The sequence below is a fragment of the Scyliorhinus canicula genome, chromosome 2 (assembly GCF_902713615.1).
Source record: "Scyliorhinus canicula chromosome 2, sScyCan1.1, whole genome shotgun sequence".
Lineage (NCBI taxonomy): Eukaryota > Metazoa > Chordata > Chondrichthyes > Carcharhiniformes > Scyliorhinidae > Scyliorhinus > Scyliorhinus canicula.
The window spans coordinates 137,750,222-137,775,532 of NC_052147.1; the positions used below are offsets into that span (position 1 = coordinate 137,750,222).

At 47.8% G+C, this 25,311-nt stretch overlaps 1 protein-coding gene across 1 annotated transcript in view; it reads left to right on the top strand.

Moving 5' to 3' along the window:
* LOC119962275 (sperm-associated antigen 16 protein-like) overlaps window positions 1-25,311 on the top strand; it is a 1,248,392-nt gene that overhangs the window by 810,465 nt on the left and 412,616 nt on the right. The gene's annotated exons all lie outside the window — the stretch shown is intronic.

Genomic DNA, 25,311 nt, shown 5'->3' on the forward strand with positions numbered 1-25,311 from the left:
TGTGGCTTCACAGCGCCAGGGTCCCAGGTTCGATTCCCCGCTGGGTCACTGTCTGTGTGGAGTTTGCATGTTCTCCCCGTGTCTGTGTGGGTTTCCTCCGGGTGCTCCGGTTTCCTCCCACAGTCCAAAGATGTGCGGGTTAGGTGGATTGGCCATGATACATTGCCCTTAGTGACCAGAAAAAGGTTAGGAAGGGTTAGTGGGTTACGGGGATAGGGTGGAAGTGAGGGCTTAAGTGCGTCGGTGCAGACTCGATGGGCCGTATGGCCTCCTTCTGCACTGTATGTTCTATGTTAAACTACAAACTGTAATTTTTTTGCATGGAATTTAAAACACAAAAAAGACTACTCAGCTCAACAGGTCTGTGCTAATGTTTAGGATCCACATGAGCATTCTGCCACTCTAATTCATCTGAACCTATCCACAAATTCTTATATTCCTTTCTCTCTCATGTGTTGATTTGGATATGATGTGCAGCACGGCAGCACAGTGGTTAGCACTGTTGCTTCACAGCACCAGGGTCCCAGGTTCGATCCCGGCTTAAGTCACTATCTGTGCGGAGTCTGCACGTTCTCCCCATTTCTGCATGGGTTTCCTCCGGGTGCTCCGGTTTGTTCCTACAAGCCCTGTGAAAGACATGCTGTTAGGTAATTTGGACATTCTGAATTCTCCTTCCATGTACCCGAACAGGCGTTCGGCGACTAGGGGCTTTTCACGGTAACTTCATTGCAGTGTTAATGTAAGCCTACTTGTGACAATAAAGATTATTTTTCAAAAATTAAAAATGCCAGCGCTGGACTGGGGTAGTCACAGTAAAAAGTCTCACAGTGCTCGGAAAGTTTGCAATTTCAAGTATACCTGTTGGACTTTAACCTGATGTTGTGAGACTTTTTACTTATCTGGATAGATAGAGTTTAGTTACTTTAACCCCTACCAAGCTCTGTGACAATGATTCAGCTACAATAGGGAAGCCTCCGATGTGCGTTCTTTCTTCCTCTCTTTTATAAATTTCTATTAATGTATTGCAGTTTTTTTAAAAAGACCATGCAACGGTTTTAATGAAATGTGAAATTAGATGGTTGTCTGTATGTCAATGTTTTTAAAGTTTTGTTGCTCTGTTTAATCACAAACCTTTCACTGCAAGCTCATTCATTTTGTTTGTCTCATGCATAATTCAGGATGACGTCCAGTTGATGATTTACATACTAAAGAATTGTGCTCTCTCAAGGAATCTCACACTGTCCATTGACATATTCCTACTGAGATAATAGTTTGTTTATGAAAAAATGGTTTACGCTCAGAAGATATTCTATGGGCATCATGGGTTTTGAGTGTCACAGCAAACAGATAATTTCCTGACACTGTACTGCCGGTGAATAGCCTCATCGAAACCGCTCATAATTTTCCCAAGTACAGGAATTTCCAGTAGGCTACTAAACCCGACTGAAATGGGGATCAGATGGGAAAGCCACTCATCTTTGATTTTCCCCATTTGGCCAATTAGTTGTTCGAGGTTGGTCTCACTGTCCAATTCGGGGCTGGTTTAGCACACTGGGCTAAATCGCTGGCTTTTAAAGAAGACCAAGACAGGCCAGCAGCACGGTTCAATTCCCGTACCAGCCTCCCCGAACAGGCGCCGGAATGTGGCGACTAGGGGCTTTTCACAGTAACTTCATTGAAGCCTACTCGTGAAAATAGCGATTTTCATTTTCATTTCAATTAATGATTTTTTTTTCTCGAAATTTAGAATCTCCAATTCTTTTTTCCAATTAAGTTGCAATTTAGTGTGGCCAATTCACCTACCTGCACATTTTTTGGGGTTGTGGGGGTGAGAGCCATGCAGACATGGAGAGAATGTGCAAACTCCACACGGACAGTGACCAAGAGCCGGGATTGAACCCGGGTCCTCAGCCCCGTGAGACACCAGTGCCAACAACTGCACCACCAATTAATGTTGGTGGGTGGTTCTCAAAGCTGTAGCGCCAATAAGAGAACTTCCAGCTTGAAAGCATTAGCATAATGTCATGGCAGGTAAGAGAGAGAGAGAGGGGAAGAGAATGCCCCAAAACGGAGGCACCCTCCAACGTTTTCAAAATTTAAGTGAATAAAGGCTTTGCAGCTGAGTCATCACTGTGGTGGGGATCTCCTTCATAAGGTGCTTGCCTGCTAAGCGAGCCAGGCAGGGAGGGCTTCAAGCCTGCCTGGAGGGCTGCCCCAGAACCACCACACAATCAACCCGGTTTTCAGAAACCCAAGCTAACCTGTGCCCCACTCTTTGGAGTGGAGAAAGACAGTAACATGTTTGGGAGCCTCTTTCAGTAGGCCTCAGAAAGCCTTCAATTCAGTCATTTGGATACCCACCACTTGCAAGCAGGAAGCCTTGCCGTACCCCCAATACCTTGTCTGCGAAAGTGCCCCAACGGAGGGATGGAGCCCTTCTCTGATCCTAACCCAGTGGAGGCTTACGACAACTTTTTTATTCACATTCATGCCTTGCAAGATTCCCTTATGAGAGCAAATTGCCCCTGAGTCTAAGAGTACAAAATAATAAGAAAGATTAAATGGGCAATACGAACAATAAAGGCCGGAATTCTCCAGCCGTTGCAATTCACTTTTCCCACGGCAGCACCCCCCCACGCCGATGGGTTTCCCGATGGCATGTGTGACATTATGTGAAATGTTCAGAATACAAAGGCTTAATGTCATATCATAATTAACCACTAGATGGAGCTTGATGCAGAACTACATAAAGCACTGACTCACAGGCTTCTGGGAGAGAAGGCTGGAGAGGAGCAGAGTGTAGAGTTTAGTTATAGATCGAAGGTTGAGACCAGTGTTAGTTGAGTGTAGATTACTAGATTATTGTTTACCAAAGGAGTAAGTGGTCGAGCTTTAATAAATAGTGTAAATATAATTTAGCTTTGTACATAAATTTGGCTTCTGTGGTCTTTGTGAACACTACAACATCCATTCTGATAACAGAATCACAAAGAACACCACAGCATAGGTTGGTTTCAATGGGAAATCCCATTGACAAACTGCGGAAAGATAGAATCCAGCTACCAGCGAACGGTGTGTTGCAAAGAAACATGCGGCTGGGGGACCAGAGAATTCAGCCCAAGTCTTTCATTTTAAGATTATAAATGATGGAATTTACCACCACAATCATGGGTGCAATTCTCCAGCCTTGTTACGTTCTCGCTCAAGTGTAACGAGGTCGGTGAATAGAGGGATAGGCCAAAATCGAGATCTGCGCCAGGCACCAAACAGTTTGCGATGCAACCAGCCCATTCCCATAGGTGAAATCGGGATAGCACCACTTAAGCCCCATTTCTATACAATTAACAAGAGCCACCTCATAGCCAGCGGCTTCCCCAGCAAGTGATCACGCTGGTGCCGATTAGTACTCCTTTTGAAAAACGCGAACCTGGCGGAAGGACTTCTGGGGGAGCCATGGAGGTGAGTAGTCATCGTTGCTCACAAGCAACAAGCCCGGAGGTGCTGGCCTTGTCACCACAGTGCTCAGTGGGGGTAGGGTATTCTCAGCTGCGGGTGGAGAGCTCTACACAGGGGTGGGCCGGCATTGGAGGGTGGGGGGGCAGAGGCACTGGGGGAGGCCAAACTGGGGGAAAACGCTTGCAGTAGCACCATGCCAAACCCTGGATAATGTGTACCCGTTCAAGGGAAAACCTTGTCCCTGCTTGTCTGCCCCAATGACCACCCTTAATCCGCTCCGACTACTGAGGCCTCTGGCTGTGCGGCTGAGGCTATTGCCAATAGGGAATTGGCAATTGTGGTTAAGTGAGCATTTCAGAGATGTCAAGTAGATTCCCGTGAGTGGGTGGGCCATGTAGCATGTGGGAGTCATTGCCGAGCATCCCAATCACACCTTGATGCCTGGACACTGTGCTTGAACACTGTGGGAGGCAACACCTCACACGCAACATTCGAACACCGTGGGGATGGTACACAGCTCCAGGGACATATCCACAGCTGGAGGATGGGTGAGTGCTACGAGGAGGGGAGGGGTGCTGGGAGAGATCGGGAAAGAGTCAAGAGGTCAACGCGAATTGCGGAAGGAAGTGACAGGCGTCACAATGGTTGTGCAAAAAGGTTTTAATGTGTTGTACAAACCCCATTCCCGATGGTGCCACGCCCCCACCTCCCCAAATGCCCTCCCCACCCCCCTAACTACCCCTCCCCCCCACCCCCTCCCCCGGTGCCCTCAGTGATCCTCAACGTGCTTGGCCCTCCTAGCTCTACTACTCTGTCTAGATATTTCCCCTTTCCCTAGGACACACATCTGAAGTGGCGGTTGCTAGCTGCCTACCTCATCCCATAGCCTTTGATGCCGCTGGCGGGCGTCCTCTGGGGGCTCTGGGGTTGGAGGGCCCCAGCTCACTTGTTGGCAGCACATGCGCCGTGCCGCCCTGCCCGCGTGCTGACTTTGAGACGCAGCCTCATCAAAGTGGTGGAACGCAGGGGAGCTGTTGGCCACCATCGCCACTCCATGGGATGAGTCCGGGTAGGCACTCAGCAACCCTCTTCCCGGTGTGCGCCACAGGGCCGTGGTGTTCTCCTTGAGACAGAAGGGCATCTGGTTCGAGCCCCGGCTGCCCTGCACCATCTTGCTCTGCCAGCCCTGGTGGTTCCCCAATGTCTGCACCATCGTATCGACGCCCTCAGCGATGCTCCTCAGTGATTGGGACATGCTCTGCAGCACCTCGGCAATGCCCATTTGCAATGGGACAAGCTCGGCATCGCCTCGGCCATGCCCACCTGAGAGCGGGATATGTCCCACAGAACCCCATCAAGGTCGGCCTGGTACTGGGTGACATCCCCCAGTGGTTCGGACATTCAGCCATGGCCATCACCGACGGCGTGACGCCTTGGACACCTTCACTCATGGTGCCAACGTCATGCACCAGGCTCTGCACTGCAATCACCTAGCAATGTTGGCCTTTGTGCCACTCATTGCCGGTGCCATCTCCTGCACCCATAGCCTCTGGGAGTGACACTGACATCTCCCTCTGAATGTCCCGGCCACTTCCGGTCATCTCCATCACGTCCGAGTACCTCTGTACCACAGGCTCAGTATTAGACTGGGACCTAGTCCTCCGATCGCTGTCTCGCCTGGGGATTCCTGCCTCCACCAATGCACATCAGCAGCAACGTGGTGTTCACTAGATTGTGCCCCAGAAACCTGTCCACGAACATGTCCCATCGAGTGTATCTGCACTGGTGGATGGTGGGGATGACAGCTGTGCCACAACTATAACAATTAAATTCGGAGCTCTCTTCCGAGGTGTTCTTCTCGGAGTCAGGAGAGGGAGTCACCCGGAATGGGCTGGCTCCGTTGGCTGGAGGACCTGCGGCAGAATGGACATGTGGTCAGTGTGAGGGATGGGTCAGTCTGTACGACAATAAAAGCTCATGTTTGACAAGTCCCCCGGGTGGAGCCCGGTGGTTCCTCAGTTCTGCAGCATCTGCCAGCCTCCGTGTGCGTGACCGCCCTGTCCTCGGCCACTCCTGTCACCTCCAGGTCATGTTCCTCGAAGGAGGTGAGGATTCTTTTTTAAATATTTAGAGTACCCAATTCATTTTTTCTAATTAAGGGGCAATTTAGCATGGCAAATTCACCTACCCTGCACATCTTTGGGTTGTGGGGGCAAAACCCACGCACACACGGGGAGAATGTGTAAACTTCACAAGGACAGTGACCCAGAGCCAGGATCGAACCTGGGACCTCGGCGCCATGAGGCAGCAATGGAAGTGCAGATTCTTAAGTCGGGCACCCCTCCGCCGGTCTGGGCCCTCTCCCGACAGTTATGGGAGAGTTTGTCCTGAGAAGATACAAAGAGGGCATCATTAGCCACATGCATGGTTCACAATGATGGGAGAGGGGGTGTGAAGGAGGGTTTGGGGGCGGTTGAAGGGGGAGGAGGTGGAGGAAGGGCTGGGGGTCGCATGGGGAGTTGGATGGTCAGTGCTCCCTTAGGGAGGGGGTGGCGGTTGTTGGTGTCTACTCACTTGTACTGCCCGGTGTAGGTCATTGACCTTTTTCCGGCACTGGAGGCCAGTCCTCCTGGTCATGCTCCCCGAGCTAAGAGCTGTCGCTACCTCACCTCAGGCACCACTGGCTGCTTGTGGCTCACCCTACGGGACTCTCGGTGGAACAAAGCATCGCTACTGGCCTCCACTGCATCTCGGAGCTTCCCCAGGTCAGCGACCCCGAATCTTGGGGCCGGTCCCCTCAGCACCATTATTGCGATCTGGCTGGCGTTGACTGAGCATGTGCAGCTGAAATGCTGCTCGAACTTGTTGGCTGGTGGGGCGCGAACTGGCGAGTGCGGTCCTGGTGAATCAGCAGGTGAGCCTTCATTGGCGATGAGAAGCCCATGAGGCCTTGTTAAATGGACCAATTATCGTTGAATTGCTTTGTTGGCCTCGCTAGGCTGAGCTCCAGGAATCACGCGGCAATTTCCGCTTGCTACTACACTTAGAAGTTTTTCCAGCGAATCGTGCCCCATACTTCTTCCAGTTCAAATATAGTTCAAATATTTTTGTTTACAAATATCCTCAGTTGTCTGCATCAAGAAGATGGGGCAATAGTCCCACAATTGGTATTTTGGCATTAATTGTCTGGGTTAAGCTCTGGATTTCTCTCACATAGATACATAGTAGATAGGAGCAGGAGGAGGCCTTTTAGCCCTTCGAGCCTGCTCCACGATTCAACATAATCATACAACTCAATAGCCTAATCCTGCTTTCTCCCCATAGCCTTTGATCCCATTCTCCCCAAGTGCTATATCCAGCCGCCTCTTGAATATATTCAATGTTTCAGCATCAATTATTTCCTCTGTCGGTGAATTCCACAGGCTCACCACTCTTTGGGTGAAGATATGTCTCCTCATCTCTGTCTGAAATGAGGAGACATATCCTCAGGCTGTGACCGCTGGTTCTGGACACACCCCTCATTGATAACATCTTCCCTGCATCTAGCCTGTCTAGTCCTGTTAGAATTTTATATATCAATATGAAATCCCTCCTCATTCTTTTGAATTCCGGCAAGAACAATCCCAACCTAGTCAATCTCTCCTCATATGATAGTCCCGTCATCCCTGGAATCAGTCTGGTAAACCTTCGCTGCACTCCCTCGAGAGCAAGAACATCCTTCCTCAGAAAAGGAGACCAAAACTGCACACAATACTCCAAGTGTGGCCTCACCAAGGCACTGCACAATTGCAGCAACACATCCCTGCTTCTATACTCGAAACCTCTTGCATTGAAGGCCAATATACCATTAGCCTTCTTTACTACCTGCTGCACCTGCATGCTTACCTTCAGCGAATGGTGCACAAGGACACCCAGGTCCTACTGCACACTCCCCTCTCCCAATTTACAACCATTCAGGTAATAATCTGCCTTCCCGATTTTGCTACCAAAGTGAATAACCTCACACTTATTCACCCCCCCCAACCTAACTTGGTATCATCTGTAAACTTTGCGATGTTACATTTTGTTCCCTCATCCAAATCCTTAATATATATTGTGAATAGCTGGGGTCCCAGCACCGATCCCTGTGGTACCCCACTGTTTACTGCCTGCCAATTTGAAAAGGACCCATTAATTCCTACTCTTTGTTTCCTTTCTGCCAACAGTTTTCTATCCATCTCAATATGTTTCCCCCAATCCGATGCACTTTAATTTTGCACAGTAATCTCTTATGCGTGACTTTGTCAAATGCCTTCTGGAAGTCCAAATATACCACACCGACTGGCTCCCCCTTGTTGACTGTAGTGGTTACATCTTCAAAGAATTCCAACAGATTTGTCAAGCATGATTTTCCCTTCATAAATCCATGCTGACTCTAACTGATCCTGCCAATGCTTTCTAAATGTTCCGCTATAATGTCCTTGGTAAAGTCATGAGAATGTCACATTAAGAAATGTTTGTCTGCTGATGTTACTGCAGTGATGTCAAAGTGAGGGTAGCATGTGGCGCAGTGATTAGCACTGGGACTGCGGCGCTGAGGACTGGGTTCGAATCCCGGCTCTGGGTCTCTGTCCATGTGGAGTTTGCACATTCTCCCCATGTCTGCGTGGGTTTCATTAATGAAATGAAATGAAATGAAAATCGCTTATTGTCACGAGTAGGCTTCAATGAAGTTACTGTGAAAAGCCCCTAGTCACCACATTCCGGCGCCTGTCCGGGGAGGCTGGTACGGGAATCGAACCGTGCTGCTGGCCTGCTTGGTCTGCTGTAAAAGCCAGTGATTTAGCCGAGTGAGCTAAACCAGTAATCAATCCCTTCGTCCTTCTTTGCTGAATTCTAAATTGTTTGCAATCCTGAGACCTATTATTTTTCTTGACCAATCTGTATACTTCTTCCTTGTATCGGATACTATTTCTGATTTCCTTTGTAAGCCATGGATTGGCCCTCTTACCCCTTTTACTTTTGTGCCAGATAGGAATGAACAGTTGCTGTACTTCCCCCATGCGTTCCTTGAATGTTTGCCATTGTCTATCCACTGTTATCCCTTTAAATAACTCTCCCCAATCTATCAAGACCAACTCACGCCTCATATCTTCAAAGTTCCCTTTATTAAGATTCAGCACCCGAGTCTCCAAATCAACTACTTCACTCTCCATCTTGATAAAAAATTCCATCATGTTATGGTCGCTCATCCCCAAGGGTTCTTGTAAAGCCAGATTCTCTTCCAAAACCTCTCCACATCTCCCTCTCCTCTTCTAAGATGTTCAATTGAAACCTACTTCTTTGAAAAAGCTTTTCCTCACCTGTTCTAATATCGATACATGCAACTTGGTGTCCAATTCTGAACGATAACGCTCATGTGAAGTGCCTCAAGAGATTTTAACTATGGGTTGGATTCTCCGATCCTGCGGCTATGTCCGCAGTATCCGTCTGGTTTTACAACCAGAAAGTCAGCGCTGCCTCCCCACCGATCTTCCGTCCAGTGGGGGGCCAGCAGCCGCGCAGCTGTAAAGCCCCCGACTTTACCTGCGGATATGGCCGGAAAATGGCCGGATCCGTGGCCGTGCATCGGTATCCGCAGCCGCCATGCGAGGTCCCCAAACGGTGTGAGCGCATGCACCCGACGCCGTTGAGGACTCGGCCCATCGGGGGTGGAGTATCGGGGGAGGGTCTCAGGTAAAGTCCTGAGGCCGTCCATACAGCGTGCGGCGTACTCCCCGAGTATGCCACTTTTGAGGGGGCGGAGCTTGGCAAAATCAGCACCGCCCCCGATTCCGGAGTAAACGGGGATTCTCCGGCTGACCTTCGAATGTGATTTTGGCGCCGGTGATCAGAGAATCCAGCCCAATATAAATAGAAGTTTTTGTTGGCTGTATTCCAAGTTTGCTTTTCAGTGCATGATGGATGGCCTACACAATGTCATCAAGGCAATCACATAACATCAAATCTATTGTGACTGCTTCAATCGTATACGATATAGCAAAAAAAACATCCCCCCCCCCGGTGCCTGTAGATAGAAAATCCAGAGGAATAGATGTTTTTTAGAGATGTAATTGTAATGCATCTGTAGCACATGACCTGCACTGTTCCGAGATGCAGTAGTCTGCTGCCAAGTGGAACCCCTGTTGGGTAACCTAGGCTTCACATTGACTTCCACACTGGGCCTAACTGTTAATTTAGAATCTAGCAGAATCAGCAGAGACTGATTGTTTCTTGATTGATGACTGCTCTAGCAAAAGCCGACACACAAATATTGGGATTGTTCCCAACACCACTTACAATAAGATCCACTCCTGGAAATAGCTCTTCTGTTTATTTCTCTTTTCTCAGTTAAAATCTGTTGATCATTTATATCAGTTTCGGTAATAATAATAATAAACTTTATCAGTGTCACAAGTAGGCTGACATTAACACTGCAATGAAGTTACTATGAAAATCCCCTAGTCGCCACACTACGGCACCTGTTTAGGTACAGAATGTCCAATTCACCTAACAAGCACGTCTTTCGGGACTTGTGGAAGGAAACTGGAGCACCCCGAGGAAACCCACGCAGTCATGGGGAGAGCGTGCAGACTCCACACAGACAATGGCCCAAGCGGGAATCAAACCTGGGATCCTGGCGCTATGAAGCAATAGTGATAACGACTGTCCAGGCAAGCAAAGAAATTAAACAGTTGTGATGAAATAGTATGTAGCAAAGTGATTTGCAGTTCTATTGTGGTATGTGATAAACGCTTATCAAACAAAGACTTGCATTTATATAATGCTTTTTCACTGGACTTCTCGCCTAAGATGTACTGTTGAAGCCTAGTCTGTGTTTTAAAATAGGAACTGCGGCAGCCAATTTGCATCCAGCAAACTCCCACAGAGAGCAATTCGATAACAACCAGCTAATCTGTTTTTTGTGCAGTTGATTGAAGGATAAATGCATTATCTCTTTAATTTAAATGTTCTACAAAAGGTTTGATTACCATCTTTCCTTTCAGATAGTTAACCTCAAAATATGTTTTTCTTATCGAAGTAAGTTTGGTTTTCCCCGATCCATCAACAACCTAGCCAAAGGCCTGTTCAGGCACCTGTTTAGCCACATTTTCCAAAGATTGTAATATTGTCTACTTTTCCTTTGGAGCAACTGATTGTGGGTTCATGTGCTTAAAATTGCGAAAGGATGGATAAGGTAAATAAAAGATGACTTTCCAGCACTTGACGGCTTAATAATGAGCAGCCACATGGATACAAGATTAAATGGAAGAGGCTTATAACAAAGAAACTTGTTTATAGTATAAAGGTTAATATTAAATATGTAAATAGACGGTTGACATCATCAGTGATGCCAGATCACATTACAAGAGTGTATACTGAGAGATAGTTCTGTGAGAAGCCTCATGCTAAGTCTTGTAATGTACGTAGGGAGTAGAATGTTAATTAAAAGCTCAAGTTTACGAATAGCCTTGCCTCCTGCAGTATCTATCAATTATGACTAAGGACAACTTCATCTATGACCCACAATGATTATGACAGATGGTGACTGAGGAAACACATTAGAAGAAGCACCAAGTGAAGAGCTCAGCAATTGGAGGGGCAGTAACAGAAACGGCTGTGGTACAAGAGCACCAGGGGGAAAACACCAACCGAACTTGGAGAAAAACTACAGTGAAGGAAGGCCATGGAAGAAGCCATGCCTTTGCCAGAGTGCTTCAGCCCCCTGGAAGGCCCAGATCAGGCTGAGAAATCACAGATACAGCAGGTGAAGGAAGCACAAGTCCAACATCTGGAAGGACAGTTGGCATCAAGCAAAATACAGCTGGAGAAACGTGATCCAGGAAAACAACAGACAATAGCAGAGGCATTGTCATGCATTTCTGTTGAAAAGCCGGAACACAAGTTCATAAATTTCATGGAAGATGTGTAACCCTATACCTGATTGACCACAAAGTTTCTAACTGCAACAATACAATACTGCAAATATGGATAGTCAGCATATGATTCTAATGATCCCTTCCTAAAGCAATACTTCGAGCAACGAAGACTTATTAGTGTTGTGGATGACCTGCTAATTTATGATGAGAGACTGATCATACCAAGATTATTCAGACTCGAGATCCTTCAGCGAATACACCAGGGACACCCAGGCATTGCAGATTATCGTGCTGAAGTGAAACATTCTGTTTGGTGTCCAGGGATTGAAAAGTATTTGGAGGAAATGATTTTGAGTTGCACCACCTGTGCAATCCATTGCCCAGAGCAAAGGAAACCACAGATGGTATCCTCATTTATGTCTGGACCAGGAGAAGATCTTGGAATTGACCTTTTCAAGCTCAAGGGGAGACATTCCTCATAGTTGTTGATTATTCCTCCATATGGATTGAGGTTAAACATCTTAAGCAGAAGACCTCAGAAGCAGTCACTAAATTACAAAAATAAGTTTTTGCCACACATGCTATTCCAAATCTGTTCATTTTAAGCAATGGTCTACAGTTTTCAAACATATGTTTCAAGCAGTTTACAAAAGCCTATGGATTTGTCCACAGGGCTAGTTTACCCAGATGCCCACAAGCAAATGGAGTGACCAAAAGATGAATAAGGACAATAAAAGTTTTGTTGACAAAAAATGACGACATCAACTTGGCACTGTTGAGCTAGCATTCCACATTACTCCACAATGTTTTGGCTCCGTGATGTCTCAAAAGCAGCAGATATAGAGAGCGTAGGGGAGAAAGAGGATGAGTATCATGTAATAAATCCAAAATGAGAAGCAGTGCCATAGAGTGCAAGCTTTATCAGAAGTCCAAGCAGGTAAATCAGTCTGGATTGATGACCAGAATCAAGAAGGCCAAATTTTGGAAAAAGTGCTAAATCCGTAACCTTATCTTGCCGAAACTGAAAAATAAATAGTGAAAAGAAACAGAAGCATGTTTATATCCACACAATGTAGTCCATTCAATGGAATGGACCAACTACGTAGACGATCAGGAAGATAACCTGAACAGACATTCAATGGTCTCTGAGGATTCACATAATACTCTATAAACTTCAAGAGAGAACATGGAGAACTTGAATGCTTTACACTCTTGCCATTTGGTAGTTCAAGGCATGTCAAAGCTTTTCGTCTTGTACTCATCAGGACACTTTGCACGAATAGCAGTATAAGGGGAAAACAAAATTTGTTTACTGTAGGAAAAGAAAATGCCGATTGGTTGACAAGTGGACTTTGATTAGAGAATGACATGGAGCGTGCACTAGTTGATGGTGATTGACAGATAACTGTCAAGCCTTGTTTCAAAATTAAACCAGGCATTTTGACCTTGTTTGGTGAAGGCACTGCCCAGGGGAATGAACCAGGAATGGCTGTCACTTATCTTGTTTAGCTGAAACAGGCGTAATGCGTGTACATATTCTTTCTGTCTGTAAGGAGGGCCTGTGTATTAATATATGTAGCTTCCAGGGCACACAAATGGACCACACTGTGAGCCTGACTGACAATCTTAAATTGGTTGTCAGCAACTGCCCCCACCTCCTTCACAGGCACAGGGTTCCCACCCCATGGCAGGCACAACACATCGCCAACAAGCATTGCACCCCCTGCTCCCACCCAAATGCAGGCACAACCCCCCACCTAGCAAGCAACACCACCCCACCTCACATAGAAGGGGAATCCCTTAATGGGGCTCCTCAGAAGCACCCTTGACACTACTGCCCTGACACTGCAACTCTGGAACTGCCAGGTTGGCACTGCCAGGTTGGCACTGCCAATGTGCCAGGGGTAATGTCCCCCACCAACCGGGGGCTATACCTCACTCATCCTCATTTTTGAAAACCAGCAGTGATACGTGCCAGATTAACCATCCGTCGCTGGGGTGGGGGAGGATATGCTATGGGTAGACACTATGGCATCAAGCCTGGAAATCAGACAAAAATATATAAAAATTTATGGGAATCAGGTTCATGCACTTTCTGGGCGTGAACCTGATTATGTCACCAGCAGAGGGCGGGGAATATCTCCAACGGTAACACTACGGGTAGTACTGTTGCTTCACAGCTCCAGGGTCCCAGGTTCGATTCCCGGCTTGGGTCATTGTCTCTGCAGAGTCTGCACGTTCTCCCCATGTCTGCGTGGGTTTCCTCCAGGCACTCCGGTTTCCTCCCACAAGTCCAGAAAGACGTTAGGTGTTAGGTGAATTGGACATTCTGATTTCTCCCTCTGTGTACCTGAACAGGCGCCGGAATGTGACAACTGGGGGGCTTTTTACAGTAACTTAATTGCAGTGTTAATGTAAGCCTACTTGTGACAATAAAGATTATTTATTTTTTAAAATGCCCCAAGGGACTTTATAGGAGCGATATTTTTTAAAATGGCAATGAGCCAAATAAGGAAGTATTAGGCCAAACAACCAATTGCTGGGTCAAAGCCGGAGGTTTTAAGGAACATCTCAAAGGAGAAAAGAGATGCTGAGAGGCAGAGAGCTTCAGGGAAAGAATTTCAGAACTTAGGGTCTTGGAATTGAAGACAATGATGGACTGAATAAAATTGGGAATACTCAAGAGGCCAGAATTGGCATAGCTCAGAAATCTTGGGGGTGTCGGACTGGAGTTGGTTACAAAGTTAGCAAACGACGAGATCATGGATGAATTTGAAAACGAGTATGAGCATTTTAAAACTGAGGCAACTGAAGATACTCCATTAGGTTTAGTGGACTCAGAAAATTTGAAATCCTGTTCACTATTGCTCTGAATGTCTTTAGCTTAGAGAAGTCTGCTCTGACAGCTCAATTGTGAGAACTATTTCTTCACATGTCCCCAATTTATCATTCTTCCACAATTCCCGAGACTGTTACAGTTAAATTTCCTCAAACATTTGTTTCCTAAGCACTCTTCCATGACCCACAAGTGAAGATGGAGCTGGTTATTACAGACAACATGTCACCATTAATTTTAATGATTGACATCTCTCTCATGGTTTGTGGCGCATGTTTGCAATAGAGATGAGGCCACATCATTTCAGTGTTATCCAATTCAAATGGCTTCTGTGCAATCTGTGAGCTCTGTGGCTAGCTTAATGGTTCTTTCAGAACTTGAGGCAAAATCAGATTTTATCCCTGCGACATTCTGGTCAAATTCATGAAAAGGCAGATTTAAGTCATTTTTCCATGAGATTTTGTAATTTATCTACTGATATCACAATCATTGGATCACTCACAATTCAATAAATGATCAGGCTGAATAATGGATTTCTTAAGGCAGGACATTTTGTTCAATAAGAACCTTTGTAACCTCTTGTCACAAATGCCATTTACAAGACTGAGCTCATGTGAAAAAGATCATCAAACAGAGGAGCCCTCTGGTGCCATATCTCAAAAAGATGTCAACATGATTTATGCTTTCAAACGAAAAGCTTCATAACAGTAATACAGTTCCCTACAGTAACCAACGACAGGCTCTCTGCTCCTCCATTGTAACCAATCCCGTGCTCTCCACATTAATCAATCCCAGCCTCTTCACCCCGTCCACAGTAACCAATCCTCGGTTGTTCACCCTGCCACAATAACCAATCCCAGGCTCTGCTCCTCCACTGCAACCAATCCCGAACTCTTCCATTTCCTTCACCCATTAAAGAACCCTGGGTTTCTGAAACTCCCCCATAGTGACCAAGCCCAGACTCCTTTATCCTCTCCACAAGTAACCAACCCTGGGCTCTTTACCCCCAATGCAGTAGTCCACTATTTTCAGCAGTGCTGGTTATCTCATGCATAGGGCCAGAATTAACCATGCAGGTTAACCAAGCATGCCACAGCAATATCTAGCAGCATCCATTAATTGGAAGAGCCACCACTTCATTAAACAGTGATAGTTCGGTGAGTAGAACTCTCTACTTTGAGTCAGAGGGTGTATGTTCATATACTCTCGTGCTATCCTGCATTATAATTCACTTAGCCCGAGACAGACATTTAAAAGAGACAGAATCGCTGCAGCAGTCCTCATCAGACTAGACAGACCAAAATGAAGTGTTTTTTTTAATTTAGAGTGCCCGATTATTTATTTTTCAATTAAGGGCCAATTTAGCCTGGCCAATCCACCTAACCTGCACATCTTTGTGAAATCCACACAGTCATGGGGAGAATGTGCAAACTCCACACAGACAGTGACCCAGGGCCAGGATTCGAACCCAAGTCCTCAGCGCCGCAGTCCCAGTGCTATCCACTGCGCCACATGCCACCCTGACCAAAGTGAAGTTAAGGAAGCAGCAAAAGAAAGAGGGTCAACTGAATATTTGCAATAAGAGATGTGAGGAATAGAACCATAGAATCAAAGAACGATATATTACAGAAAGGGGCTATGTCTCCACTGTGCCTGTTCTGATTTTTAGAAGAGCTAGTTAATTAGTTGCACTCTCCTCCTTTTCCCCATAGCCACGCAAATTATCCCGCTTCAAGTATTTATCTAATCCCTTTTTGAATATTATTATTAAATCTGCTTTCTCTACACTTTCAAACACTGCATACCAAATCAGAACATCGTGCTGTGTACTTTTTCTCCTCAATCTCACTCCCTAGTTCTTTTGCAAATTATGTTCAACCAGTGGGCTCTTGTTACTGACTCTTTGCCATTGGAAAGAGTTTCTCCTTACTTACTCTATCAACCTACTTCATGATTTTGAATATCTTTATTAAGTCTCTCCTTAACCTCCTCTAATTTAACAAGAGCAACCCCAGTTTCCCCAGTTTCAGGTGTGACTGAAGTGATCCGCATGTAAAGCATGGACAAGTGAAGTGTGAGGTACGTGTTGAAATCACACGACATTGAGTGTGAGAGCCGTGCGCTCCCTCTGTGTCCAAAGTGTAAATATTTATTTTGCTTTTAGCATTCGAAGTTGATAATAGGTCCACTAATAAACGTATATTTAAGCATTTTCTATAACTCGTTCTGAAATATTCTGTTTTTAAAAAATGTACTCAGTCTTATTCATGAGGCCGCGATTAGTGAACAAGCTCGATTTCAATCTTGAGGGCCCACTGAGATGAAGGAGACCTCTCACTAGCCTAGTTTGCCCATCACTGGTCTGTACTGTTTACCTTGCGATTTCTGTCTGCACTGTTAACCTTGCAAACTCTCTCCTACAAGCAGAATTGCAGATGGTGCCATGGGGGAGAATTTATCACAGCACCCTATAACTATTATTCAGTGGTATGTCTTACTTTTCCTACAATTTTATTCACTTTAGACTGCAGCTAGCCTCGGTTTCGGCCAATATAATACAAGTATGTCAGGGCCTGCATGTGGTATCCAAAAACCAAAATCATCTGAAATCCGAAATGCAATAGGCCCAAGGATTTTTGATAAAAAATACCTGTCAAACACTCATTTGTGTACCCTTGGTGAATTACAATTTGTTAAACAACTGCAACTTGCATTTCTATAGTGCTTTTTGTCATGTTATTATAATGATGATACGTCATTGAGCTTATTTGCTATATGAGACACGAGGCACCAATCACTCATAAGAGATTGAGTAAACACATTGTGGTTCATTTATTAAGACTGGGCAGATAAGAACAGTTATACATGGGTATGTATCTAAGCAAACTAAGACAGGGGAGTGAATTTGCCGCCTCCCCAGCCACATGTTTCATGATGGTGACCATCACTGGTAGCGTGATTCTCGCCGGCCAATGGAATTTCTCATTGTAGGCACCCCATGCCGCCAAGAAACCCGTGGGTGGGGGTGCGCTGCTAGCGGAACGGAGAATCCCGCCAGCGGAGATTTCATCTCAGGATCTACAGGAGACATTTCCCATCCCATCCATTAACCTTTAAAGTCATCTGACAACATTCCCCATTCTTTTTTTTAGTTTTTACAATTAAGGGGCAATTTAGTGTGGCCAATCCACCTACCCTGCACATCTTTTTGGGTTGTGGGGTTGCGACCCCACGCAGACACGGGGAGAATGTGCAAACTCCACATGGACAGTGACCCAGGGCCGGGATCGACCCTTGGTCCTGTCATAATATCCACTCATGAATATAATGAGATGCAGATGAAATGAAATGAAATGAAAATTGCTTATTGTCATGAGTAGGCTTCAATGAAGTTACTGTGAAAAGCCCCTAGTCGCCACATTCCGGCGCCTGTCCGGGGAGGCTGGTCCGGGAATCGAACCGTGCTGCTGGCCTGCTTGGTCTGCTTTAAAAGCCAGCAATTTAGCCGAGTGAGCTAAACCAGCCCCTAGGTATACACAGATGCCACAGATAGGCAGTGATTGACACACAGGATAACCAATGAACACACACGACACTGAACAACCAATTACTAGACAGGACACTACCACTATAAAACACACAAGGCATTAAGACTCTGCCTCTTCTCACTGGATACAGCTACAGAGATAGTTAGAGTGCACAAGGCCACGAGCACCTTCTCCATGTGACAGAGAGCTAGTCTAGTCAAGCCAGTCTGAGGTTATCAGTTTAGATTAATAGAGTGTCAACCCACAGCAGATTATGTACAGCCCCAAGCAAGTTCAATAAAACAGTGATGGATCATCTCCTGTGTCGGACGCCTGATTCAAGTTTCACTGCACCCAGTTGCAGTCGATGTTAGACCAACTTAGATAACACATCATGGTACCAGGGAACTATTAACTCTAACGAACCTACCTCGAGTGACTCTGCAAGCAAACATCCAGTGGCATGGAAAAGATCCAGCCCCCTCCACAACTCTGGATCCCCGGCAACCTCGGCGCCAACTGGAAGATCTTCAAACAGAAGTTCCTCCTGTATATCGAGGCTTCCGACCTCGAGGCAGCATCGGATTCCAGGAAGATCGCGCTGTTCCTGTCGACTGCGGGGGATCACGCCATTCACATCTTTAACTTGCTCACGTTTGCCGATGGCGAAGACAAGATGAAGTTCAAGACAGTTCTGCTGAAATTCGACAGCCACTGCGAAGTCGAGGTAAATGAGAGCTTTGAATGGTGCATCTTCCAACAGAGGCTTCAGGGTAAGGATGAACCTTTTCAGTCCTTCTTGACCGATCTCCACATCCTAGCGCAGTCATGTAATTATGACTCAGTGGCTGATTCCATGATCCGAGATCAGATTGTTTTCAGGGTCCAGTCCGACTCCCTGCGGGAGCAGCTACTCAAAATCAAACTGGATAGATTTGTCATTCCCCAAAGCCTGCAAACCATGGTGCTCAGACAGATCCATGAGGGTCACCTTGAGGTCGAGAAATGTCGACGCAGAGCTCGGTAGGCAGTTTACTGGCCACGTGACCAGAGGGGATAGACCTCTTTCACGCAAATGGCCGTGATTACGTGCTTTTAATCGACTACTTCTCCAGCTTCCCGGAAGTGGTGAAACTGTTGGACCTCTCGTCCAAGTCCATCATCAAAGCCTGCATATAGACGTTTGCCAGGCACGGGATACCACTTACAGTAATGAGTGACAGCGTTCCATGTTTCTACAGCCAAGAGTGGGCCGACTTTGCACAGTCCTTCCACTTCAGGCATAGCACACCCAGTTCCCATTACCCGCAATCAAACGGGAAGGCCGAGAAGGGGATCCATATTGTCAAGCGGCTGCTTTGCAAGGCTGTAGACTCAGCCTCTGATTTTAACCTGGCGCTATTAGCATACAGGGCAACCCCTCTGTTGACTGGTTTGTCTCCGGCACAGCTGCTCAAGTACCGCAACCTGCGGACGACTGTTCCAGCCATCCATGTTCCAGACCTTGACCACCTCACGGTGCTGCAGAAAGTGCAGCGATCCAGGAACCATCAGAAGATCACATATGATGCTCATGCCACTGATCTGCCTGCATTGGCTTCAGAAGGTGTTGTTCGCGTCCAGCTGCCTGAGGGAGGTTGGTCAGCCTCAGCTGTTGTCATCAGACAGGCTGCCCCCAGGTCTTGCATGTTCACATGGCTGATGGCTCCATTCTTCGGCGCAACAGGAGGGCGCTGCGCAAAGTTGCCTGCCCACCACCTGATGGCACTTCTCTGCATGTCATCATGCTGCCTTAGGACATCGCGCACCACGTGGCCACCGATCTGGCAGTAGTCTCGCCTGTCCACGAGGCCACCGATCTGGCAGCAAGCTCACCTGTCCAGGTGCCGGCGTCCCCCCCCTCCACCTCTGAGGCGATCGACAAGAATTCGACGCCCACCACAAAGACTGAATCTATAGACTTGAATCCTGTACATTTTGTTCAGTTTGCTCTGTATCTGCACGATAGACACCTTCCCATGTAAATATGTTCATTCACTCACCACTTGTACATAGTCACACATGTATATACAGCTACATTCCAAAATTTATTTCAAAAAGGGGAGATGTCATAATATCCACTCATGGGTATAATGAGATGCAGACAGGCAGTGATTAACACACAGGGTAACCAATGAACACACACAACACAGAACAACCAATCACCAGACAGGACACTACCACTACAAGACACATGAGGCATTAAGACTCTGCCGCTTCTCACTGGATACAGCTACAGAGATAGTTAGAGTGCACAAGGCCACGAGCACCTTCTCCATGTGACAGAGAGCTAGTCTGGTCAAGCCAGTCTGAGGTTATCAGTTTAGATTAATAGAGTGTCAACCCACAGCAGATTATGTACAGCAACAAGCAAGTTCAATAAAACAGTGATGGACCATCTCCTGTGTCGGACGCCTGATTCGAGTCTCACTGCATCCAGTTGCAGTCGATGTTAGACCAACTCAGATAACACATCTGAGGTCCTTGGTGCCGTGAGGCAGCAGTGCTAACCACTACACCACTGTACCTTGCCTCATTCTTTTAAAATATATTTTCCCCGCTTGCAAAGAAGTAAAACTATCTACATTACATGTTCATGTTTAGTTACTTTTACATAAGTTTATAGAACTGATGAATCTATGAGTCTCTAAAGTATAGAGGTAATCGGGTACACCCCGATATTATAATGGTAACCTAGTCTGGAGTTTGTTTAACTGTTCACAGTGATCCGTGGGACTGTCATTCAAAGAAGCCCAAGATGAGCCATGAATGTATAGAATGGCGGAGCAGGCTGGATGGGCCATATGGACTAATGCCTCTCACATTTCTTGTATTCTTGCGGATTTTGTTCCTGGGTGCATTTGAGATTTTGTCCTCAATGCAAAAGGACTATGCAACGGTTGAAGTGCTGGAATAGATTTGGGCCGGATTTCTCCGTTTGGGAGACTATGGGCTGGATTCACCATTTCGGAGGCTAAGTGCTGACGCCGGCATGGGAACTGTGGCGTTTTACAACGGCAAAATCGGCAGCGACCCCTCAATGATCCTGAGACCGGAAGGGGCTAGCAGCTGCACCGAGTAAAACTCACGGCTCCCATGATATAGACGCCAGGGGAATCGCCGGGTTCGTGGCCGCGCATGCACCCGGTGGCGACATGCAGCAATCGCGCTGTAAAACATGGTGTTGGTCATGTGCGGACCCGACCTGCTACATAGTGCCCTCCTGACCACCCCCTGGCCACCAGTGCCCCAAGTCCTCACGGAAGCCCCCCCCACCCCCCCCCCCCCCCCCACCCCCCCCCCCCCCCCCCCCCACCCAGCCAACAACATTGTTCACGACCGACTATGGCGGCGCTGGACACAGTCTGCAGCCGCCACGCCGGGTTCCCAACCGCTGAGACAACATGTGGCTCGCGCGGTTGGGAACCCGGCCCTTTGGGGGCGGAGAATCGGGGGAGGGCCTTCAGGTGACACACCAATGCTGTTCCAACGAAATCCACGTTGGGAAACAATGAATCCCAACCTATATTCTGCCGCCAGATCTGAATCACAACTGATTTGCGCTCGCTCTGGGAGCAGAAATCCAGAAGTGATTTATAATCTCTTTCCATGCAAATTCGTGCATGATGGGGATTGCTAGGGATTCCCTCACGAATCCCACTATTGGGCCGCCATTTTGAGCAGATGGCTGATAGCAAGGTCTGGTGGCTCTGCACCCCACAATGCAATTCCGTCGCCCCCCCCCTCAGGATTTTCTGGGTCACCCCCCCCAACAGTATGAGGATGATCTGACACCCCTCACGACCTCCCATCAGGGACCCTCATGAGCGAGACCCCCACCAGAGACCCCTTAATTACAGTGGCCCCCAGCAGACTTCCCAATTACAGAGACCCCCACCAAAGATTCCCAATTACGGAGACCCCCACCAGAGACTCCCAATTACAGATGTCCCAGCCTGGAAGCTCCCATAAGAGATACGCATGCATGGTAGCTCGAGAGCAGACAGGCACAGGCAGAGAAAAAAAATCTCTGCTTGAAAACTCACCAGTGCAATATACCTGCTGGTTTAGGCAGAGGAAGCAACATCTGACAATTCCTAGAAAGAGAAAACCAGTCAGCTGGGATTAAACCCCATCAGATCTTTCATTCATATCTCTGTGAAATTGCTTTCACCAGCTGTGATTGATAGCTTCCGCACACACCCAGCCTGTAGGCTTGAGTGGCTTTCATGTATTCAGCTGTGAAACTAACCAGTTAAGTTTCTGGTGGGGGATTGGAAGATTATGACCAATTTCTCTGCAATTTCCATCTCTACGTAAATGGTTACAAGAAGGAGATAGATATATTTCTGATTTTAAAAAGGGGTGAAAGGGATATGGGGAATAGGTAGGGAGGTAGATTTGAGACCAGGAAGATATCAGCCATGATCTGATTGAATGGCAGAGCAGCTCGAAGGGCTGAATTGCCCACTTCTGCTCCGAATTTCTTTGTATCTGATGGAATCATCAATTCTACAGACACGTGCTTGTAGGATTAGAATAGCGGTTTTAATATACTTACAACAGAGCCAGCCTGTTAGCCGTTGAACTTTCGGTGAACTGGTTGGCTGACTCTGTGGCACGGATCTTTAGGGGGAGGAGTTCTGGGCGGAGCCAAGGGGGGAGCCCAGTACAAACTCTCGAGTACTCTCAGAGCTACTCCCCCTGGTGGTCAGGTAGTGCAACTGCACTTACAATATTGATACATATATATACTGTGAACAGAGTGGCATTGGTAACTTATAATACCGTATGAATCTCATTCACCACATTCACCCCCTGTGAAAAAAATTGAGTCCGGCTGGTAGTATGCAGACTTCAGATCCACCGTGGAAAATAGCCGATATTGGCGATCTGGTTAACCATGTCTGCAATTCTGGGTAGGGGATACGCGTCTAGGAGCGTAAAGCGATTTATGGTCTGACTATAGTCGACGACCATGCAAAATTTTTCCCCGGTCTTGACGACCACCACCTGAGCTCTCCAGGGACTATTACTGGCCTCTATGATCCCCTCACTGAGCAGCCTTCGAACCTCCGATCGGATAAAGACCCTATCCTGTAGGCTGTATCGCCTGCTGCGAGTAGCTACTGGTTTGCAATCTGGAGTGAGATTGGCGAAGAGAGGAGGGGGGGAGATGCGCAGCGTGGCTAGGCTGCAGATAGTGAGTGGGGGCAGGGGCCCGCCGAAGCTGAGGGTGAGGCTCTTGAGGTTGCACTGGAAATCCAGGCCTAATAAGAGTGGCGCGCAGAGGTCAGGCAGGACATAAAGTTTAAATTTTGAATAACTAGCACCTCGAATTGTGAGCGTAGTGACGGCGCATCCTTGGATTTGGACTGAGTGGGAGCCCGAAGCGAGGGCGATAGTTTGGCTCACAGGAAAAATAGGAAGCGAACAGCGTCTTACCAGCTCTGGGTGTATAAAGCTCTCGGTGCTCCCGGAGTCAAAGAGGCATGGCGTGCTGTTCCCGTTGATCTGGACCTCCGCCATCGAACTTCGTAGGTGCTTGGGGCGGGATTGATCTAGGGTGACCGCGTTGAGTTGCGGGCCGTGTGATGAGTGCTCGGGAAAGTCGTAGTCATCCGAGTGGGCGTCCGGTCGAGTAGATGCCGATACGTTCTGGCGAGCTTGATGCAGGATCGCTGCGCTGAGTTGCGGGCCGCGTGATGAGTGCCCGGGGAAGTCGTAGTCTTCAGATGAGCTTTCTGAGCATGGAGATGCAAATGGGGCCCGTGGATCGCACGTGGTGAGCGGCGAGGAAGATGGCGTCCAAGATGGTGGCCCCCATGAGTCGCACGTGGCCGGCCGCATGGTGGTGGTTTGCCAAGATGGCGGCTCCCATGGATCACTCATGGCGGGAGGGGGCGGAGTCGGGGCGTAGGCCGCAGTGTTTCGGGCACCACCGGCCCGATGGTGTTGGGAGCGATTTGTTCTCTCTACTGGGAAATTAGAAACTGGGGCCCTTTTCACGAGGCACACTCTGGCATAGTGGCCTTTCTTCCCGCAGCTACTGCAGGTCGCGGATCGGGCTGGGCAGTGCTGCTGCGGGTGCTGGCTTTGGCGACAGGAATGGCAGGCTGGGGCAGCTGAGCAGCTGGCTGGAGCAGCGGAGTAGCTGGCTGGTGCAGCTGAGTAGCTGGCTGGAGAAGCAGAGTAACTGGCTTTGGCAGCGCGGTAGCGGGGGGGCCGTGCGGCACAGGCCTGGGGGAGTTGTTGGTCGTGGGTCCACGATGAGGTCGTGGGGTCTGTGGGAAACGAGGTGAGGCTGTGGAAGGAGACTTCCATAGTGGTAGCAGCCTCCACAGTAGTATCTAAGTCCTGGGCCCTTTTTTCTAGCAGTCTTTGGCGCACATAGTTAGATCTAAGGCCCACTACGAAAACGTCCCGCACAGCAAGCTCCCTGTATTGGGCAGCAGGGTAGCATGGTGGTTAGCATAAATGCTTCACAGCTCCAGGGTCCCAGGTTCGATTCCCGGCTGGGTCACTGTCTGTGTGGAGTCTGCACGTCCTCCCCCTGTGTGCGTGGGTTTCCTCCGGGTGCTCCGGTTTCCTCCCACAGTCCAAAGATGTGCGGGTTAGGTGGATTGGCCATGCTAAATTGCACGTAGTGTCCTTATAAAAGTAAGGTTGGGGGGGGGGGGGGGTTTGTTGGGTTACGGGTATAGGGTGGATACGTGGGTTTGAGTAGGGTGATCATGGCTCGGCACAACATTGAGGGCCGAAGGGCCTGTTCTGTGCTGTACTGTTCTATGTTCTATGTTCAGCCGCGGTAACGGCTTGATAATTACAGTCATTAGAAAGATTGTTCAGTTCCCGTACAAACTCGGCTAGCGTTTCTGTAGGCCGTTGACGGCAAGTCGTAAACACGTGGCGTGCATAAACCTCGTTAATGGGCCTAAGGTACATTTTGTCCAATATCGCCAGCGCTGCGGTGTAAGAACCGGCCGGATTTAGCTGTGTGGAGATTCTGTGGCTTACCCTCGTGTGCAGTAGGCTGAGTTTTTGTTCCTCCGTTGTTCCAGCGGTGCTGGCTTCTGCCAGGTAGGCCGTAAAACATCTCAGCCAGTGGGAACAAATGTATTTAGCCTCTGCATCCTGCAGGTCGATTTCTAGGCTTGAGGGCTGCTTCCATGATTTACTTCGACTGTTTCGTAAGTATATTAAATTGATGGAACCAACAATTCTACGGACACGTGCTTGTAGGATTAGAATAGCAGTTTTAATATACTTACAACAGAGTCAGCCTGTTAGCCATTGAACTTTTGAGAAACTGGCTGGCTGACTCTGTGGCACGGATCTTTATACAGAAGCTCCAGGGGGAGGAGTTCTGGGCGGAGCCAAGGGGGGAGCCCAGTACAAACTCTCGAGTACTCCCAGAGCTACTCCCCCTGGTGGTCAGGTAGTGCAACTGCACTTACAATATTGATACATATATATACTGGGAACAGAGTGGCACTGGTACCTTATAATACCGTGTGAATCTCATTCACCACAGTATCTATGGACTTACTCAGCA